The 22,252-nt window shown below is 37.0% G+C and overlaps 1 long non-coding RNA gene across 1 annotated transcript; it reads left to right on the top strand.

The window, feature by feature from the left end:
- Positions 1 to 9: 9 nt before the first annotated feature.
- Positions 10 to 16,967, top strand: LOC109447613 (uncharacterized). The gene is made up of 3 exons (XR_002137392.2): positions 10 to 140; positions 3,522 to 3,651; positions 13,637 to 16,967. It is a non-coding gene; the product is annotated as an uncharacterized LOC109447613 (long non-coding RNA).
- Positions 16,968 to 22,252: the final 5,285 nt, after the last annotated feature.

Raw genomic sequence — 22,252 nt, 5'->3', positions numbered from 1 at the left:
GGAGGATTCGTCCTGCGCAAGCGCGCGTTGTGGGCAGAGTTTTTGAGTGGTGTGGGTGGTATACTCGTGACCTCCGCATTTTGTCCCTTCACCTTGACGAATCTCACCTTGGCGCCAGGGCTTCGGTTCTTTACCTTTAAGTGAGTCCCAGTGTAGTAATCGTTTTTTAAAAAAACCGAATGCTTTATGTTATTATTTCGGTATTGTGGTTAGAACGTCACTGCACTATTATGTGTCACAACTTATGCCATTATGGTACATTATTTTTTAGTGCTATCCATTCATATTACACGTAGATATGTCTGCATTTTTCATCAGACTTCAGGAGCATATTTTGAACGGAAATGTGCAGCAAGAACTGTTTAGACAACTGGCTGCTTCATTACAATAGTTTATATAACATTAAAATATTCAATAAATGCTTTTTTACTCCTGGGAGTCCAGAAATGAACTAGAGTAAAAATGATTGGCAGCGGATGTTTCGTGTTTAATAAATTTAGAAAATCTTCGTTGGAGTCAGTTAAGCAGAGAAGGGACTACTTTAATTAGGGAGTTTAGTAGGGGTCATACTTAAGAGGAAAGAGTGAAGATAGGGAATATATAATATGGAGTCTTTTTAACCAATCTGCTAAAATTAACATTATGAAGGTTGAGGCATGAGGAACTGATTCAATTCTGTTCTAACTAGCTTGGGAACTTAAACTTTTGAGCTTTCCAATCCTGTGTTCAGATACATGTATCTGGACACATGCCAGACTTCTGATTATACCCTGAAGGATTCACGTATCCAGGACCTGCCATTCACTTGACATCCAACATTCGGACTGCCTGATACTTGACTGATAACCTGCCTGGACCAATCCTAGAGCTAAGAATGCAGGACTGATAATTCTCAAGAATGTACATTTTACTGAAAGAACTCTTCTACACTTACAAGGTTTTGCCTAGCAAAACTCCCAGTTTGCCCAGTTTGCCAACTCTTGAGACTCTTCAATAAATCTTTATCATTTATTTCTCGTCAAAGCCTCCAGACTCTGGGTATGTTCTACACCTGTTAGCATTCTGGCTCTGACATTTTCCCAGCTCTTGATAAAGTAACCTTGGAAATTTACTTGAATTTCTATGAACCTGTTTCTTAAATGTAAGATAGAAGCAGTGCCAGCCTCACAGGCTTGCCAACTGTACAGTCACACAGCACCCTGCGCTTGATTTAATGCTATGCTGTCACCATTTTGAAATTCTTAATATATAAATATGTTAAAATTCAACCAAGTAAATTTGAAGATCTTATTGGCCTTATTAAGCAATTCATGAATCCAGCAGCATCACAGCTAGCGATTGGAAGGGTGCTCTAAGAGGTCCAAAATCGAAAAGTTATATAGGAAGAAGTGTGGGCAAGCGAGCTATTAACAAAAGAAAAGAATTATTTTTTGACCAGGATATCTTCTTTTGGGGAAAAAGGAAAGGCAAGAGTTTTTATAATACAGATTGTCTCTTCTTTGGGTGGAGAGCAGGGAGTGGAGAGGACCCATGTAACAGATTACCTTACTGTTGCTTGACCAGAAAATTCCAGACTGATTGAGATTACATTTCTGGGAGAGGCTGAAACTGCAATTAGATCAGGCATTAAATCTATGTTTGGTATCATGGGCTTTTAGCATGAGTGACACCATTTTGGGCTTGTGGTTTTCTCTTTAACAAACATAGAGGCCCTGTGTCATGCAGGGACTCTGCTCCCGCTCCCCACACAGGAACGCAGGATATGGTGAGGCCAAAAAGGAACACCAACGGAGCCATGGATAGGGGGTTCATACCACTATATTCTCGCCGGCAGCTGGATTGGAGACACAGGAAGCAGGAGCCACAATCCACTTCTCTGCCAACCAACCAACCCCCTAGCCCAGCCACGGCAGTTATATTAGTGGCTAATGACTAACTGGTTACATCTGATGGCCATCCAGCCCCAGCTGATGGCCATCTGATTACAGCTGATGGCCATCTAATAACTGAGCCAGCACCTTTTCACATGAGGCCGAGAGCCTGGAAACTGCTCTCTGGGACTCTGTCCCCACACCTTGCATTTTTCATTTTGCATTGGGTCATGCAGATATTATAGCTGGAACTACATGGGAGTAATACCTATCTTGAAAAGTTTGTAAGAACTCGATAAGACGATTTCTTCAAGAGGGGATTTTTAGCCAAGGAGCAGGTTTGGTGAGGGGATCAGCGGATAGGATGTCCCTAAGAGGGTAGGGTAATTCTTGCTGAATTGCCCTAACAGGATTCTTAATGCCGGCAGGCCAAGGTAATCAGATATCACTTGGGGATGAGGAATTTGATCAGATATCAAGGTTGGGGGATTCTGGCTTAACTGACTTGACAGAATTCTTGTTACACTGGGCTGTTCAAAGACATGCCCGTGGACAGGCCTGGTAGACAAGGAGCTCAGAGGATCCGAACTAGTGTTTGGTCAAGGAGAGAATCTTACCTTCTAGGATCCCCTGCAATGGATTCTAGAAGCAGTGGGAGGTGTTGGCAAGTGGTCTTGAGGATCAGCAGACCCTGCAAGGCAATTAATTCAAGGAGGCCATTACAGATTTTACAGGTAAGGAGAAACTAGGCTTCTCTGGCAAAGGAGGAAGGGATATTTCTACTGGCAAAGGAGGCTCAGCAGAATTTAGGGGTTCACAATCCCAGTGTCCTCTGATCTGCCCATATATTCCCATTCCATTGTTGAGAGTCTCACTGCTGCTCAAAAAAAAAAAAAAAAGCCCTAACTTGAACATAAAACCTGAAAAATTTGGAATTCAATTGCAATGTAATTCAAGATTAGATTTTGGGTTTGGTTTTTAGAAATTACAGACTTGCAGATATAGGAAGGCAGTCACACAAACTTTATGGTCGTTTACATCATTTTCAACTGAGACGTTAAAGCCCTGAGCTCATCAATTCCTTTCCCCCAGTTATCAAACATAATTAGGAAAAACCAACTAACTCCACTGTATTCCTTATTTCCGCTTAAATATTTTATGAAAGTATCTACTTGTTCCCCCAAAACCTTGCCTTCTTTAGCCATTTGATTACAGGTGTCCACAAGTGATAATTTTTCGTTAATGCATGCCATGGACAACCAGGGTCACCTTTATTATTGACAACTGGTAATCAGTGCCTTTAAATTCAAATCAGATCAGATAACCCGAATTCAGAGAACCCATTATTAACGTTTGATTCTCCTGGAAATACTTCCAATACCCTGTCTGTATCAGAGTTTGACCAGAGAAGCAAAACTAGCATGAGTCATATGGAATAAAATATTTATTTTAGGGATTAGGCCTAATGAAATGGTGAGAGCTGGAGAAAAAAATTGCCTCTGTGTCTGGGTTGGACCTGAAATTGGTGTAAATCAATAGGAGAGCTGGGCATGAAGTAGGGGTGAACAGGGACAAAATGGCACCCACAAAGACAAACTGGATTCCCTAAAGATTAACTAAGCTTGTGCATCTGTCTCTTACCACCTACAGCGTTGATGGTGCAAGTGCTTATGGGAGCCATGGTGCAGTGCATGCATCTGGCCCAGGATTCACAGAAACTGAAGAAGAAGGTCCAGAAGTTGTGAAAGAGCTCCACACCTGGCCACTGCCCCACTCCAAGGTGAGCCAGCAGACTAGCAACAACGTGTATGAGCTGCCATAGCCTCTTGTCCTATACTGACCTTCAGAGTGTAATGACTGCGGCTTCACTTCTGCCTTTGAAGTCTTGCACTAATTTCCCCCGTGGCCAATCCTAACCCAGAACCATATTTGGGAGATAAACAGAATCTGAGATGCTAGAGAGACAGGACATTCAAGTGGAACTTTCCAACAGGCATTTGTAAACTTAGAGCTAGAGGTCAAGTTTACGCTTAGATTGGAAGATCATCCCTTTCATGGGGATTCACAAGAAAATCCTTAAATAATTCCTAGCACCCATGGAATAGAGGGATATAATAAATTATGCAAAGGAGACTAAAATTCCTTTTCATATCTTCCGTGAGGAAAAAAAGAATAACATCCACTTAGTTGTTGTTTTTTATTAGAAATCCTGTTTGTATTTATTTTTTATTTTTTTTGTATGTCTATAGATACAATAGAGAGAAATTTGTCTCTTTGTATCTGAAATAAGATAAAAATAGATGTCATCATGGGGACATAATTTTCATTCTGGAAAGTTTTAAAAGGTCAAACTATCCCCATTCTTCTTTGAAAGGGTATCATAGGTTGGGCCTAGAGTACCTAGATCATGTAAGGTTAGGGGTGACCCCTTCACCAAAGTGTACCCCAAGAGGGCAGACCCAGCTCTGAGGCTCATGTTCAGACTCTTGAAGTCACCCACCTTTGTTCAGGAGGTTGAAAACTGTGAAAGTTATACATGAATATTCAGGGACATTGTATTTTATAGGAAATTAAAAGCAGTTGAATTATTTTAGCCAGTTTTTATCTCTTGACATTTTGAAATTTCCTTCTTTCTGAAATTAAACGTATAAAATCTGGTTTGGCCCAGAGAGGAGAGACATACCTAGATATGGCAGACCCTAAAATAGTCCACATAAAAGGTGCACACACATGTGGCAACTTCAGTCACTCATTGGCTACAAGCTGTCCACTCATTGGCTACCTGGACAGCTTCATATGAGGCCTGTCCATCACAAGTCAGAGCATCCCAAATCTGGTTTCTCATCGAAGAACCTGGGGAGTTGTTTTGGACACAGATGTTCTCAGGCCTGAAAAGATTCTACTTACTAAGTCTGATGAGGAGTCCTGGACTCTGCCATTTTTTTAAAGATCCCCAGTTGATTCTTATAAACAGCCAGGTTTAGGAACCTATGCCTAAGAAACCCAAAGGTAAACACGAGCCTGTGGAATGAGCCTGACACTAGTTTCCCATCTGTAAACTGAGATATCCTGAATTACCTGGTTTGCCATGGATACAAAGTGCTTAGTTACTAGAAAGGCTCTCTGCAGATCTGGTTTGATCGCATGCAAGAGCAAGGAGCTAGGCTGTGGTGTACACTGGACAACACCGGGTAACTTCTTAAGTAAGAGAAGTATAAAAGGAGACGGAGATTACCAGCTGCTTAAAAATGGACACAGCCACAGGCTTGGTAACATAAAGGAGATTTTAGGGAGAAATATGTACACCTGAAGAACAGCAAATATGAAAAATAATGAATATAAAATAAAGTCATTACATTTTACTAAAAGGAGTAGAAATAGTTCCTTCCGTTCATCCTTAGAGACATGGGACAGATTATACCCAATACCTAAGTTTCTCTTTGTTTATGCCCTAGATCATTATGAACTGAAATGTTTTTTAGTTTTGTTGTAAGTCATACCTCATCCCACTTATTATATTTTTTGCTGTAGATACTAAGGGCCCTGCTCACAAATGAGCACAACTTAGGGCAATTGCAGTCAGCCCTAAATGAAATTAAAATTTGCAAAAATAATGAAACTTCAGGAAAAAATGTTATTATACCTTTAAACTTGGAGATTAGTCAGTTTGGAAGGAATAGCTTAAGGGAATCAAACATATTCTTTAGAGAGCAATAACTTCAAATATTAGTGGAATTAACTGACTGACCTTATTCTTCTTAGAGAAACTAACTATTGCTGTTACACAATTACAGTTAACCTACATAACCCTAGCAATTACTTAAATTTTCTACAATTTGTGCCACTTTGAAAAATTGTGGAAAAGAAACAGTATTTTTCTTTTGATTTTAAGAACGTCAACTTTAAAAAATACTTAAATCATCTCTCATTTAAACTGTAAAGTCGGAGAAAATAAAAATTAGAGTTTTGTCAACCATCTAATTTACTTGCCCAGGACAGTTTATGGATCAGAATAACTTGTTCCTGGGTGTTTAATCAGACTACTAGATGTCTAAATTAAATGAACAGTATTACTCACATCATTGTTTAAGTGGTATGAGTGACGCTTAGGAAGCAATTTTTTATTTTTTTTAATATGATTAAATACCTGAAGTCTGTGTAAATGGAAATGTAATTACTCTTACTGTGTTTCCCCGAAAATAAGACCTAACCAGAAAATAAGCCGTAGCATGATTTTTTCAGGATGCTCGTAATATAAAATAAGCCCTACCATATTTCCCCAAAAATAAGACCGGGTCTTATATTAATTTTTGCTCCAAAAGACGCATTAGGGCTTATTTTATATTACGGGCATCCTGAAAAATAATGCTAGGGCTTATTTTCCAGTTAGGTCTTATTTTCGGGGAAACATGGTAGAACTGAGTTGCTATGCATTCTTCATGCATTGGTGGAGTCCAGGATTCTTTTTACACTGTGTTCTTGCACATGAACAGTATAATTTGTTCCAATATTACTACTGTCTTTTCAAACAAATTGTACCCAGCCTGGATGTCTTTATGTATTCTTATTTTTGCAATTTGCATTACATAAATGAATCTTCTGAGTTATGTAGACAAGTTTCAGTCATAAACATTAAGAACTCTTCTACCTTATTTTGCCCTGCCCTAGTCCTTGTTGGCCACTTGTAGTCATTGTTTTTCTAAAACAATCTCCCATTTAGGTCCAATCTTTCAGTAGGTATCTAAGCATCCTTCCTTCTTTCTTGCCCATTTACCAATATATATTGAAACTGCTCTCTGTAATAGTAATCTAGACAACTTAAAAGTTTTTGGAACACCATTCACTCTAGGAAATATTATTGCAAAAAAATAAGAACAAGGCAAAGTAACATCACATATTTTTTAAAAATTGTTGAAATTTTTGAGATATTGCATTAACACAATGGATTCAGGGTAATTGAAAAAGATCATAGGCATATCTCGACTGTTAAAATGTCTAATGTAGCATGATTGTTAAAATATATAAATATATATGAGAAAAATAGAAGTATCCTAGTATAGTAATTTTTTAAAAACTATATAGTAGCTAGGTTAGGCTAGGCTATCTATTTTTAAATTACTTAAAATCTATTGGACACCTAGTTTAGGGTACTGTGAATATTTCCGAAGTTTTGTCTTTGGCTTATCTTCTTTTACATTATCTTCTCAGGAATCTCCTTTAGTCCCATGGGTATCAGCTTTCGTTCTTTATGAAAATTTTTTCAATATTTTATTTTTCATATTTTCTGGGTTTACTTGTTTACTTGTTTTAAAAAATTGAATTTTAAATTTACAGAAGAGATGCAAGAATAGTGCGAAGAATTTATATATACCCTTCACTCAGGTCCCTGATTGTTGACATTTTGCCACATGTGCTTTATCATTCTGTCTCTCGCATTAATTTTGATACACACGTGTATAGAAAGATACACACATATATGATACACTTAATATGTATGAATACATAGATTACATATACATATATACAGATACACATATTTTTTTCTGAACATACGTGGTTCCTCATTACTCCTAAAATTTCAGGGGTTTTTTTCCTAAAAGAGCACAACCATCAAAATCAGGATATGAACACTGATATAGTACTACCATCCAATTTATAGATCCTATCCAAGTTTCCCAATAATGTCATTTACAACAAAAAACAAATCAAAAATACCTTTTCTTCTAGTCCAGGAGCACATTGCGTTTAATTTTCATGTCTTTTTAAACTTCTTCAGTCTGGAACAGTTCTTCTGTCTTTCTTTGTCATTCATGACCTTGGCATTTTTGAAGAGTACAAGACAGTTATATTGGAGAATGTTATTCAATTTGGATTTGTCTGATGTTTTCTCATGATTAGATTTATAGTAAACATTTAGGGTAGGAATATTATAGAAGTGATTCTTTGTTCTTTTCGGAGTGTCATATCAGAAGGCATGTGATGTTGGTTTGTCCTCTTACTAGTGAGGTGAGCTTTGATCACTTTATCAGGGTGTGGTTTGCCAGGTTTCTTCATTGTAAAGTTACTATTTTTATCTCTAATTAATAAGTAACTTGTGGGGAAATCCTTTGAAATTACGTAAGTATTCTGTTCTTCAACAAACTTTCACCCACTAATTTTCACATCTATCAATAGTCCTTGCCCGAATCAATTATTGTGATAATTGCCAAATGGTGGTATTTTAACTCCATCCGTCCTACATTTACTAGTATTCTACTGTAGGGAAGCACTTTCCTTTCTCATTTATTTAGTTCATTCTACATCTATTTATATCAGTATGAACTAATGCATTCCTATTTTATTCCATGAGTTATAATATAGTACTAACATTTATTCTGATGGTTACATTGTCCCAGATTTGGCCAGTGGAAACCCCTTTAAGCTGATCCTGTGTTCTTTTGACAAGTCCCCCTCATTTTTGAACACTTTCTTACTTTCTGTTATAGCAAGATGTTCCAGGCTCAACCTTATGCTTTTTCTACCCCAGCCCTGGAATCAGCCATTTCTCCAAAGAACTATGGTACTGTTTAGAGGAACAGAGCATTTAGAAACAAAGATCTGGGAGCAAAATATGCGTATTGCTCTAGGGTATTATTGTTACTAGGCTTTCTCCCATACATACTCATGTCTCCCTCCTTTCCTTCCTTCCTTCCTTCCTTCCTTCCTTCCTTCCTTCCTTCCTCTCTCCCTCTCTCTCTCCCTCTCCCTCTCCCTCCCCATCTATCTATCTACCGTGTTTCCCCGAAAATGAGACCTAGCCGGAAAAAAATTAATATAAGACAGTATTATATTATATTATATTATTGTATATTATGTTATATTATATTATATAAGACCCGGTATTATATTATATTACATTACATTATATTATATAAGACCCGGTCTTATTTTACTATAGTAAAATAAGACCGGGTCTTATATTAATTTTGCCCCAAATGACGCATTAAGGAGCTGATGGTTCGGCTAGGTCTTATTTTCGGGGAAACATGGTATCTATCTATCTATCTATCTATCTATCTATCTATCTATCTATCAATCAATCTATCTTTTAAAAACCATGAGTTCACACTTATGCCTCCAATTCTAAATCAAAATACCACAGAATTCAGTCCAGCCTTTTTTATTTTACATATTTGTAACTCCCTTCTCTGACAGAGATAATACTAGTGTTCATTATCTTTTTTTTAATTATTAGTTTCAGGTGTACAAAACAACATACTGATAGACATTTACACCCCTCACAAAGTGATAACCCCAACAAGTCTACTACCCATCTGACACCGTACATAGCTATTACAATACCATTGACTATATTCTCTATGCTGTACTGGTGTCCATTATCTTCAATACATTGTCTCTTATTTCCTCATTTCAAAGAGTATAGAGGGGTAGGCTTGGAGCAGAGAAACAATCAATGAACAACCAGCACAGCAATTATAGAAACTCTGTTTTAAAGCAATCTATTTATTATATTGATAAATTTAGACTCTGAAATACTACCTATAGACAGAACATTGGAATGCCTACTTGATGGATTTGATGTACATACAAACTCAATTTCTAAATTATTCTAAACTGAATTAAAAACCTTGACAATCAAATTATATTGGAAATTATAAGCCAAAATTAAGGCTGCTTGTTTCCTATTAGCTGATTTTCTATTACTTTACCTTTATGCTCATTTTAGTGTAATTATATGAATGTAATGAATAAAGTCTCATAGCATTTTTGATCAGCATGCAATGAGAGCAACTCGACATTTTAAGTGTTACAAATGACATACTATTTGGTAAAGCTCTGGTAGTAGGATATATTACAAACTACAGTGAGTTCCACAGCGACATCTAGTGTACCCTTTTTGTAAAATTGTTCAGACTGTGATTTTATTTCTGAGATAGTAGATTGTGACCTTGTGACTAGGCACTACTTTTATAGTCCTGAAGTAAACAGCCTAATCAAAGTCTGCTTATTAATCCTTATTATGATTTTTTTAGATTACAGTATAAAATGTGGTATTATTTGGGGTTCTCACTGTACATGTTTAAGCTCGATTAGAATTTACTACAGCAGTTGACGCTGCAGTCTGAAAATAGTTGTTTGGTTGCTTTAAAAATATACTGTAAAATTTTCAGTTTTTGATGAGAAAATTTGAGAAAGTTTGAATTATCTGTAAATTTTAAAATTATTAACTCTAATTCAAAGTTACCTAACACAAGCTATTATAGTATGAAAATGGTATAGAAAAAAACCTTTGTACATCAAAATATTCTGTTTGTAGAATATTGGGAAGTTAGAAATCACCTGAGTGAAAATATCAGAGATATTCTTGACTAATAAAGGAGTAACAAACAATAATAGGTATATGCCTTGGTGTTGCTAACAAACATTCTCTTTAGTGTGGTAAAAGTGCCCAAATAGCTTCAAAGTGACTCATTTACAAAAACAAAACAATCCATGAGTGAACATTTACTGATAAAGCCATAGAACTTTTTTCTGTTGTATCTATTTGGAATAATCTTAGGAAAAGTGTCACTGTTACTATACCTGAAAAAACAAAAAACACCACCTTAGTATTGTGTCTCAAATCCAATTAAATAAACAAAGCTCACTTGAAGCCCTTCTGGCCCCTTAATCAAAGAAAAAATTTGGCTTGCTCTGGTATCTGATGATGGCAGCCCTCTTAGTTAAGGGATCAAATGCTCCCTTAACTAAGGAGTAGAGTCTAAATGTCTGGAGTTACTTTGTTGTGCCTGGTTTGACATTTCTTTGTCGTTATCACAGTAGGAATACACCTTATAATTCCCAAGTAAGAATGCCCTTGCGTCAGATCTGGATTCAAAATTTCAGCCTCTATTACTAGCTGTATGGCCCCATGAGAATTACTTAATCTGTTTGGGCTTTAGTGTCCTCGCCTGCAAAATGAAGATTTAGCCTACTTCCTAGACATGAACAACTATTAATGATAATAAGCATTCTCATTTAGTTCCTAAAATAACTACTTAGGAACTATTTATTTAGTTCATATTGTTTTACTATAAAGTATATCACTGGGTTTTTGATAGTTAACCTTTATCAATTAAGGACCTTCCCTTCTATTGCCATATTGCAGAGTTGAATTTTTATTAATAACGAATGGGTGTTGAATTTTATTGAATGTTTTTTCTGCATCTTTTAAGATTATTACATAGTTGAAATTAGAAGGAACAACATGGTTAAAAAGACTCAGGATTATAAGAGCCCATGATTTTTGGAGCACAATAAAAATAATTCACAAAATCAGATAAAGCTTGAAAATTTTGTACAGTATTTGAACAAAGATTGTACAGATAGATTTTTCATTTTCATTGCTCTGTAACATTTCGCTGTATGCGGTACCACGATTTATCATCCGTTTACCATAGATGTACATTTGAGTTGTTTCCAGGTTTGGGATATTACGAGTAGTGCTGCTACAGATATTGTCATGTATGTGTTTGGTGAGCATGTGAACACATTCAGTTGGGTATGTACCTACGAATGCAACTGCTGAGTTACAGACTACACGATCTTCTATTTTAGTGGATACTTGTTCCAGGTAGTTCCCACTTTAAACTTCCATGCAGAAGAAGGTTCACTTGCTCCTCAGCTTCACGAAACCTAGGTATTCTGTTTTTTCCTTTTAGCCCTTCTGTGTGAAGTAGTATGGCATTCTGGCTTTAATTTGTACTTCCCTACTAATTAATGAAGCTGACCATTTCCCTATTTATTTATAGGACATTTGAGTGTCCTGTTTTGTGAAATGCCTAAGTCTCTCACCCATTGTTCTATTGGTTGTCTGCCTTTTTTTTTCCTTAAGATCAATTTTTAGAAATTCTTTATATATTCTGGATATTAACCCTTTGCCAGACACATGTATAGCAAATATCTTCTCCCATTCTTTGGCTTTCCTTTCCACTCTCTTAATGGTGTCTTTTGGTGAACAGAAGTTCTTAATTTTACTAGAATCCAATTTATGAATTATTTTGTTTATAGTTAACACTTTTTGCATCCTTTTTTAAAAAGCTTTATCTCCTCAAAGTTTATAAAGATATTATTTTCCTATACTTTCTTGAGAAATCTTTATAGCTTTATCTTTTTCATGTAGAGGACAATCCACCTGGAATTAATTTTTAGATGATTCTGAGGTAGGGATCAAGTTTAATGTTTTTCCTTAAGGCTATCCACTTGACACATAATAAAAAAAAAACACATCCTTTCCCCGTTGCACAGCAATATCATCTCTGTCATTTATCAGGTGACTCTGTTCTGTTCCATTGGCCTGTTTGTCTATGGTTGGCACAAAACCACAGTTTAAATTTCCACAGCTTTATAATAAGTCATATTATCCAGCAGTGTGATTGTTCAGCGTTGTTCTTCTTTAAGATTATCTATTCTTGGCTTTTTGCATTGCCATCTAAATTTTGGAATCAGCTAAATCAAAATTTTGTGGGGTGGCCGGTTAGAGTGTGGTGCTGATAACATCAGTTGGTTAGAGTGTGGGGCTGATAACACCAAGGTTGACGGTTCAGTCCCCGCATGGGCCACTGCGAGCTGCGCCCTCCTTAAGAAAAAAAAAAAAAATTGTGTCAATTTTTACACCAAAAAACTGCTGGGACTTTGATTGGGATTACAGTGAACTGGAAAAAAAATTAACATCTTTATATTAACTCTTCCAGTCTATGAACATGGTATTTATTTGGATTTCTTTTTTTTTTTTTTTCAAAATCAGTTGTTTCCAGTAAAAGGTCTTTGACATTATTTGTTAGATTTAGTTTCTCATTTGTGATACTGTTTTTTAAATTTATTTTCCAGTTATAGCTGACATTCAGTATTACTTTTATTAGTTTGAAGTGTACAGCCTAGTAGTTAAACATTTATATAATTTATGCAGTGATACATTTGTGATGTTTTTGATATTGTAAGTGGTATTTTTTTCAGAATTTCATTTTCTATTTGTTTATTGCTGATAAACAGCAACACAACTAATTTTAGTGTGATAACCTTACATTCAGAGACTTTGCTAAATAAACCTATTAATTTTAATAGTTCATTTGTAGATTCTTTTGTATTTTCTACATATATAATCATGTCATATGTAAACAATGAGTTTTATTTCTTTCTTTCTAGACTTTTATTTATTTTTCCTGACTTATTGTTATTTAAAAACTCCAGTATAATGTTGAATAAACATGGTGATGGTGGGCATCCTCGTCTTACTCTTAATTTCAAATGGAAAGCTTTCAAAATTTTGCCATTCAGTATGATGTTTGCTCTAATCACTGATTATGTCTCACAGGTTTTTCATAGGTTGTATCTTTATTATCATTCAGGTCGAAATATTTTTTTAATTTCTGTTGTAATTCCTTCTTTGATTCATAAGTTGTTTGAAAGTGCATTGCTTAATTTCCAAGCAGTTGAAGATATTCGTGATATCATTCTTTATTGATTTCTAGCTTAATTGCATGTGGTCAGAGAATATACTATAAAATATTTCAATCTTTTAAAATTTGGATGTCTTACTTTATGGTCCAGCATGTGGTCAATTTTGATTAATGTTCCAGCTCCAGTTGAAAAGAATATGTGTTGTAAGCAGAATTCTGACTCCCATGACCTTCATCTGCTGATGTTCATGGGTGGATATGTTACGTTACATGATAAAGGGATCTTGCAGATGTAATGATTAAAATAGATTATCCTGAATTATCCAGACAGGCCCACAATAATCACATGAGCTTTGACAAGCAGAAAAGGAAGGCAGAAGAGGAAGGCAGAGATTCAAAATGTGAGAAGGACTTGGCTTACCTTGCTGGCTTGAAGATGGAGGGGGGCCAGGTGCAAAGCATGAGAAGGAATTGAATTCTGCCACAATCCCGAATGAGTTTAGATGCAGCTTCTTCCCGCAAGCCTCCAGTAAAAAAATACAACCCTGCTGAATCCTTGTGTGAGACCCTAAGTGGAGAACTTGGCTAGATCACGCTGTACTTCTGACTCACAGAAACTGTGAGACAATACATGGGTATTGTTTTAAGTTGCTAAATTCATGGTAATTTGTTATGGTAGCAAATAGCAAATTCAAACAACAATAATATGCATGTCTTTGTTGTATAAGGTGTTCTATAGTTGTTACCTCAGTTACCAATTTTTATATAAAACCTAGTTGCTTAAAACCACATAGTGATGATCCAGACTATATAAAGAACTGTTACAACTCCATAAGAAGACAAATAACTCCCCAAATCAGCAAAAGATTTAAGCAAACGGTTCACAAAAGACAATCTACAAATGCCCGATAACATGAAAGGTTGTTCGACATCACACATCATCTGGGAGAATACAAATTAAAACCACAATGAGATATTGCTATACACCTACGATAATAGCCATAATAAATAGACTGTCAATACTAATGGCAGTACTTTCTGATAGGACTGTAAATGTTACAGCCATTTTGAAAAAATTACTGCATAATTCCCTTCTCTGTTACTCTTCCCCACAAATTCTAACTGCCTCAGCATCCTTGAACTTTGATCTCTGTGTCCTCAACTAACCAGAGACCATTGCTCTGCTTTGGGTTCACTCTGCTTTTGTCACCAGCTGGAAAGCACTGTAGGAAAAAAGGGCAATTGTATGCTTCACTTTGTTTCTCTTTGTCAGGGGTCACAGACATGTACTGTTATCGAATGTCAGAAAAAATGTTTCATATATTTTGCTTAGTTTTCTAGCTGTTTACAATGGGAGGACAAATCTGTTACCAGTTATTGTCAGGGCCAGCAGCAGATGTGAAAAGCAATGGTTTCTCACTAATAATAGACAACTTATGTGTTACGAAAGATACTATAAACCAACTGAAAGAAGCTAGGAAAAACCTGAAATGTAGGCATAACATAAAATATTAAAAAGATCAAACCTTTCAATAAGAACCAACCTGCCAAATTACCAAAGACAGGCAAAAATACAAATGGGCAATGAATGAAAATGACCAATAAATAGATGAAAAGCTACATTAGTGTTAAATTAAGTTTCTCAATCTCTTTGATAAGAAATGTTTTTACTTATTGAGGTTCAAAGTAAAGTGAACCAAATCTGAAGTAAATAGATTGATGAATGTTTACATACGTATATATCCATGTTGTCCACCACCTAGATCAAGATACAGAACATTCTGTCACCCTGAAAGAATCACTCAGGTTCAGCTAATATCCACCCTTCGCCGAGGTGGGCACTATTCTGACTTCTATCACCATAGAATATCTTTGCCTATTTTGCTACTTTAGGAATTTTGAATGGAATCATACACTAAATACTTTTGTCCCAGGCTTGTTTATCCATGTTGTTACATGTAGCTGGAGATTGCTTACATCATGTAGTGTTCCATTATAAGAGTATTCTACAGTTTATTCTCCTGTTGATGGACATGCAAACTATGTCCAATGGGAATATAATTAATAAAAACTGTTAGGAGCATTTACTAACTAGTCTTTTTTTGTGGATATGTTTTCATGCCTCTTGGATATACAACTGAGTGGAATTGCTGGGTTGGGGGGATTAGCATTAGTAGGTACAGTAGTCTTATCTGCAGGGGATACGTTCCAAGACCCCCAGTGGGTGCCCGGAACCACAGATAGTACTGAACCCTATATGTACTATGTTTTTTCCTATACATACATACCTATGATAAAGTTTAATTTATAAATAAGGCACAATAAGAGATTAACAATAACTGATAAAATAGAATTGTAACAATATACTGTAGTAAAAGTTATGTGAGTATGGTCTCTCTCTCTCAAAGCATCTTATTGTGCTGTCCTTACCCTCTTCTTGTGATGATGCGATGATGAAATGCCTGTGTGATGAGATGAAGTGAGGTGAATTGAGATGTTAAGTAAAATAAGGATGACTGGAGTCCAAGCACTGCAATACTGCCACAGAGGATCTGATAACTGAGATGGCTACTAAGTGACTAATGGGCGGGGAGCACATACAGTGTGGAGACGCAAAGGGATGAGTCCTGTCCTGGGTGGGACGGAGCAGGACGGTGCAAGATTTCATCAGGCAACCAAGAACATCATGCAATTTAAAAATTATGAGTTGTTTATTTCTGGAATTTTCCAGTTAATATTTTCTTACTGGGTTGACCATGGGTAACTGAAACTGCGAAAAGTGAAACCACAGATAAGGGGTGGGGGACTATTGTACTACCAAATAGTATTCCAAAGTAATTTTGTAAGCGGTTGCCGTTGCTCCATTAGCTTTCGAGTCCAACGCCTTAACCACTCGATCACAGCCTCCATGAGCTTTCACAAGCTTGATGTCAGTCTCTAGCCACATTCTCAAGTGTTTTTTTGGATATTCCCTTTAGTGAAGGGATTTTTCAAGTTTTTATTAGTTTTTATTTGGGTTGTCTTTTTCTTCTTGAGACTTTTTAAATATTCTAATTAAGTCCTTTGTCAGATATATTATGTATTAGGAGTATCTTCGGCCAATTCTTTTTCTTAACAGTGTCTTTTGATTCACACTTCTTAGTATGAAATCCAGTTTATCAACTGGTTAGTGCTTTGGGGGTCTTATTTTAAGAAGTGTTTGCCAACTCTAAGGTAAAGAAGATATTCTCATATTTTCTTTCAGTTTTTCTGTAGCATCCACTGTCGGCATAACTTAACGGGGAACCAGCCAGCAGAGTATGTGGCAGCGTCCCAGCCTCAGCATCACAAAGCAGAGTATGGAAGGTTATGTGTTTGGAGTTAAGAGAATAATTGGTACAAGTCAACTTACCAAAACTAACTCAAGAAAAAAACAACAGTATTATATCTATTAAATACATTAAATATATATTTTAAAACTTCACACCAAGAAAACTCACTAATGAATTCTATCAAAAATATAAGGAAAACATCAGGCCAATCTTGCGCTCTCAAAGAACGGAAATATATGAATCACTGCTCAACTTGTTCCATGCAATTCTGCAGGGAAAGGATAGTTTTTCTAAAATAAATAGTGCTGGAATTATTATAACTCCTAGAGGAAAAAAAAAATTAACCTGGACCCTCACTCACACTACGCACAAAGATTAACTTGCAGTGGATCATTAACCTAAATGTGCAAGCTAAATCAAGCTTCTAGAAGACAACATGCTCCTTCCTGTGAATCTTCACCCAGTGATGCCTCTTCTCCGTAGCAACTGCAGTTCTTTCACTGCTCAGTAGCTGAATCCAGGGTGGTGCACCTCCTCTCCTTTCAGCTGGCAGCATCCCCTCTTCAGAGGTCTGAGTTTCAGCCCTGAAGGGTCCTGCTCTAAGATTCTAAGTTTTAATAATTCCAACCTCTTCTCTCTGTTTTCTCGGCCTTAGATATTGTAGCTGCTGCTGTTGCTATGTCCATAATATGTCAAAATTCTCGTTACTCTTAGTTACCTACTCAGTAGCTTTATGACTGGTTAATAATTCTTTAAATTATTTCTGTGCAAATAACTGGTGTCACATTTCTGTCTCCTGCTTAGAATATGATACATTAAGAAAATATCCAGAACATACAAAGAACTTCGACAAATTAGTATGAAAGACAGGCAACTGGCACATATGCAAACCTTATTACCGAAATATCTTTTATATGCACCCACCAAGAACATATAATGTACGTGGCATTTGTGGTAATAGCCGAAACCTTGAAACTACTTAAATGCCCATTATAAGTTAAATGGATAAATTATGCTATGTCCACACAACAAAATACATTATAACAATGACAATAATCTACCACTACATATAGAGTACATAATGTGATTTTATTTATAAAGCAGCAAAATCGGGGCGAGGGGTGGAATCCCAAAATCCATGGTGTTATGTTAGCACAGTGGTTGCTCTAGGCGGGTGGTTGGATAGGGAAAGAACTAGAAGAAAAATGAGTCTATGGTGGAACTGTGTATTGATCTGTGTGCTGGCTATATGGTCTCTCGTTTTAGAAACAAACCCTTCCTTGACGTACTACCAACTCCCGAGTTACTGCCCTATTCTCTTACGGCTGTTTACGCTTGTCATTAACACTAAAATTCTCATGGAAGTCACCTGATTGTAAATTTAGTAGACATCACTTCTCTGCCCACATTTTACTTAATGTAACTTTAACCATTCTTCAGTTTATTTTTTTTTTATGGCTACTTTTTTTGTTTGTTTGTTTTTCTTCAGGATCCAGCAGCTCTAAGCCAAGTAGTTGTTTCAATCTAGATGTGGACAGCACAGCTCACGGTGGCCCATGTGGGGATTGAACCAGAAACCTTGTTAAGATCACTGTGCTCTAACGAACTGAGCTAACTGGCTGCCCCTGACCACTCCTCTTAAAATGCTCTTCAATGACACTGCATTCTCCTGGTCTTCCTTCGTTATCCATCCCTTAAGTGCTGATATTCATCCTTAGGCCTTTCTCAAATCTGGATAGTCTTACATCTTCCCATCACTTGGAATGTATCTATTTGCTATGGACTCCCAACTCTTTCTAGTTTCTCTACTAAGATTCAGAGTTAACTGAACAGCCAACAATGGATCTCCATTTGGATTTAGTCATAGTATCAGTGCTTACTATATATGTCAAGTATTGTGTTAGGTGCTCGAATTTCTCACAGGGATATCAAGATATTCAAACCCGAAGTTTATCTTCTGTCCCCCCCCCCCCCCATTTAGTCTTCCTTTAAAATTCTTTCAGTGACTGGCACCATCTTCCACTAGGCCAATGAAGTAAAAAACCTCCAAGTAATTTTTCAGTTATCCTTCTCTGACGTATCAAGTCTGTTGAATTTATCTCTGAAAGGTAACTCAAACCTACCTACACCTCCAATTTTATTGCTATTCATTCATATTTCATATACAATTTTTTGAAATGAACAGATCAATTCTACAGAAATGTCCATGAATTCCAAAGCAACACTTAACATTGTCTCCAATGCTATGTAGCACGACCAAATTAAATAGTCGTGCGCCCTCATCTGCAGTTTCACTTTCTGTGGTTTCGGTTACCTGCAGTCAAGCAGTCTGAAAATATTAAATGGAAAAGTCCAGAAATAAACAATTCGTAAGTTTTAAATTGTGCGTTGTTCTAAGTAGTATGAAGAAATCTTGCACTGTCCCACACTCCCACCTGTGACGTGAATCATCCCCTTGTCCAGCGCATCCATGCTGTACACGCTCCACACCTGTTCGTCACTTGGTAGCCACTTCAGTTATCAGATTGACTGTCACCATATTGCAGTGCTTGTGTTCAAGGTAGCCATCACAATGCCTATACATCACTCACATGAGTAGTCTTGTCAGAGACCACATTCTCATAACTTTTATTACAGTATACTGTTCTAATGGTTCTATTTTATTATTGTTCATCTCTTACTGTGCCTAATTTACAAATTAAACTTTATCATAGGCAAGTATGTACAGGAAAAAGCAGTATGTACATAGGATTCAGTACTAGGAGCAGTTCCACTTGGGGTCTTGGAACATATCGCCTGTGCGTAAGGGGGGACTACGGTATCTGTATAATCCCCCAGATTAAGATAGCTGTGATAGCCAAACTACAAGTGGAGCCTCAACCATCCCTGCCTCCTGGTATTCACCTGTATACTCCCTTCCCCATTTTGAGTTGACCTGTAAGGCCCATGGAATCTGGCAAAAGTGATGGTATGTCATGTCTAATATTCGGTTGTGTAAATGCTGCAGCTTCAATCATGGGTGCCCTTTCTTTCTTGCATTACTCTGAGAAAGCCAGCTGTCATGTTATGAGGGCACCAGGTAACCTGTCTCCAGCCAACAGCCATTAGGAACTGAGGCCTGCCAACTACATGAGCTTGGAAGATTTTGCCCCACTTGAGGCTTCAGATGACACTGTAGCACTGGCTGACAGTTTAATTACAAAGCCATGAAATCTTGAGTCAGAACCACACCGCTAAATCACTTCCTTGACCCATAGAAAGTGCAATGATTGTTTTAAGTTGCTAAATTTTGAGGTCACATAGCAATAGATAACTTATTTCTTCTTTCAAAGCACAAGATGTGATAGACTATAATTTGTTACTAGGACAAATAAAAGTGCTTTGCAATTTCAAATTACTATTACAACAGCAATGTGTTAAATTCTGGACAATAAAGTCAATAGAAGTCTAGTATAAAAGCATATGATCAAGATTGTATTTTCATCATCAGCTTTGGTTTATTCCAAACAAGCTCTGACAAATATTTGGTTTTGACTTACAAGGGTTAAACATTACTAGTTTCTTGGGGAGGACTCCATGCTCCAAGCCACACCCCAATGGGAGCCTCAAATACAGGCCCATTAAAAGCTTTCATTCCCTTCAGATGAGCTGGTATTGAGGTGGAAGGGAACAAAAAGTGTTAAAAATGAAGTAAACATTTCTTGAAACTTCTTCCGGATCAGCTGGTCTTCTTTCTGGAACATCTCTTGGAGCAGAAGACCCTGAACCCCAGAACTCTGCAAAGACTTGAAAGGCCACACCACCTCCCTCAGCAGGACACAGGTTCACCATTGGTGCTGTGAGCTCATTGTTAAGCACGCATACACAAAAGCGTACAGAAATGTGAGGATTCCTCAGGAGGATCAGGCCATGGGCATATCCCTGTGGGGAGCTGATGGTGAGGGAGGACGCCAGGCAGCAGCAGCTTGCCCGAAGTTGCTTTGAGCTGCCAAGGAGCAGAGGGACAGATGCTCATCCCAGGTGGAGGCCAAAATGTTAGAGGAAAGAGGGCAGCGAGGTTCTTCCTCATAATCTTGTAGACCTGGTGGGACAAGGATGGCATTGACCCTGGACATCGAAGGGATTAGAGGGCTGCTACAGCCATCAGCCAACAGCAGCGTCCACATCTTAGTGCTCCTCTTCCGGAGGCTGCTCTCAGCAGAGCACACGTGAAAGGGACGTCCTCATAAATAGTCTCCATTGGGTGGTAGGGCTTTTGTCCTCACCCTGAACATGCCACCTCAATCAAACACTGAACCCGAACTGGGTCTCTTCTAAGAGTTTAAGACAGTTCTTTCACATAAATGATTCAAAGATATGAGACACGTCAAAAAACCTGAACATTTTGTATCGGTCCCCTCAGCATATGGCTGCATTAGCTATTTCTGTAATCCCAGAAAGTCACAGAATTTCTGTGTTCTGGGACTAGTGAACACCATTTGATGTTCTCTGGGTCATTTCAGAAAGAGTTTGCAGAATTCTTTTGATATGTCTATTAGATTTTTCTCAAAATCTTAGTACCCTTAGGTAAAAGTACAGAATGAGAATCTAAGATGTATTAATATTAAAAGATAATGGAGTAAAAAAAAAATTACTAATTTCTCTCAATAAGATAAAGAATAATTAATAACAATACTTAAATTAATAATAAACCTATAATGTTAAAAAAAAAGACAGCAATTCATCAAACACACACACACACTAAATAAACCTATATTGTTATTAGTTAATGATATGGTCAAAAATTTTTTTCTTTTTAAAATAAGTTCAAAGTTTTTATTTTTTTGGAAAGAAAAGCAGGTTTATTCAAAATGCCAGCATTCTGTGAGGATGGTGGACTCCTGTGCAAAATCCATCCCAAGATATTTTTAAAACTGCATCCATTAGCTGCCAAACATGATACCTAGCACAGAGGAAGTATCAAATAAATATTTGGAGTGGTAAAAATTTATAAGCAATCAATTCCAAAGCACTGTGAATTAACCTAAGTGTCATCAACTGTCAGTTCAACTAGTGATTCTAAACCAGAACGTAACAAAATTGTTTTGCATCCCCTTGCACTCAAGACTCTGTGTCTCCTCCACTTGCTTTCCAAATCTTTGGTGAGAAGATGGTAGGTGAACTCTGAAAAGCTCTGTGACTGACAGATTGACCACATATGTTCATAACCTCTTCCTGTTGCAAATCTATTACTAAAAGGGGAATTTAAAAATGTTTTAACACAATGACAGAAAATGGGAGAGAAGGGAGACATCAAAAGACAATATATTTCAAAAAACTGTATGGAGATGGAAAACATTAAAAAATAGAAAATGAATTAACAAAGCTAAAGTAGGCTCAAACTTAAATGGCTACAGAGAAAGATTAAACTAGAAGTGAACCTTAACTCCTGAAGAGGTTTGGAACCTAGACACCCCACCAAAGTCATGGAAGGAGCAAGGCTGAATATGAGAACTAGTGGAGAGTATGAACAGAATGTTCATTTTCCCGGTCCCCTCTGCCACAGCATATGTAACCAGACCCATCATTTCCCAGCTGTGAAAACTTGGGCAAGTTCCTTAACCCCTTTGGGCATCATTTTCCTGATTTGTAG

Source organism: Rhinolophus sinicus, linkage group LG02, assembly GCF_036562045.2.
Source record: "Rhinolophus sinicus isolate RSC01 linkage group LG02, ASM3656204v1, whole genome shotgun sequence".
In the NCBI taxonomy this organism is placed as follows: Eukaryota; Metazoa; Chordata; class Mammalia; order Chiroptera; family Rhinolophidae; genus Rhinolophus; species Rhinolophus sinicus.
This window is presented reverse-complemented; position numbering and strand designations above follow the sequence as displayed.